Here is a 1033-nt window from a genome sequence, read left to right on the forward strand (position 1 = left end):
TGTATCAGCCTTGGAGGAGATTATGTTGAGAAATAAAAAAAAAAATTCTTAAAAACGTTGTTTTTCTTGTTCAGGCCGGAAACTTATCAATCCACCCTCGTATCTTTCGTATGATGATCAACAAAAGAACATAACCTCTCTAACTGACGTCAATTTGACAAACTTTCTCCCTCGCACACTTTTCCATGTACATGAAAAGGACAACTGCGCGCGAAAAGTTAAGATCTCCCTGTATTGTGCCTACCACTTACCGTAATGTTTCTATTGCCAGTTGCGAATGGCTTCCCATGGCAGTTGCGTCTCCTTATTATTCCTTCCTGAGCATTATCCAACAAAGCATGGTCCCTCCACGCGCAAGTAAAAAAAGTGAACCTATCAGACAGTTCGGCCCGACGATCTTCCATCTTGGATTCATTGATGGAATTCGGGTGGCGTGGTATGGTAAGGATGCTCGGTATGGTGGGGAGAGGGGGGTGTTCAATTAAAATTGAAATTGATTTTTTGAAGAAAAAAACTCATATTTATAATTTTTTCATTTAAAAAAATAGATTTTTTATGCTCTTTTAAATCATGTGGAATAAAAAGTGGGCCGAAAATGTTTTCTTGGTCAAATTTAGATTTTTACGCTTCCGGGTACCACGTTAAACTTCCGCAGGGCTCGGGCACGAATACTGTCAGGTCCAATGTGCCCTAAAATTATAACTAACTTTTTTAAGATGATTATTTGGGCAAAAATATATAAACTACGTTATATATTTCATCTCGCAAATTTTATTTAATTCGGAATGAGCGTAAAAATCTAAATTTGAACAAAAAACCATTTTCAGCCTACTTTAATTTATTCTACATCATTTCAAAGAGTATACGCAAAGCCATTTTTTGAAATAGAAACTTTTGTTTTAAATATGGGTTTAAAAAAAAATCAATTTGAATTATAATTTTAAAAAAAGATACAAAATTTTGGTTTTAAATATATCGTTATAATAGTCTTAAAGCACATGAAAAGAGCTACTTTCATGAAATTTAAGCCTAT

Source organism: Belonocnema kinseyi, chromosome 10 (assembly GCF_010883055.1).
Source record: "Belonocnema kinseyi isolate 2016_QV_RU_SX_M_011 chromosome 10, B_treatae_v1, whole genome shotgun sequence".
Lineage (NCBI taxonomy): Eukaryota > Metazoa > Arthropoda > Insecta > Hymenoptera > Cynipidae > Belonocnema > Belonocnema kinseyi.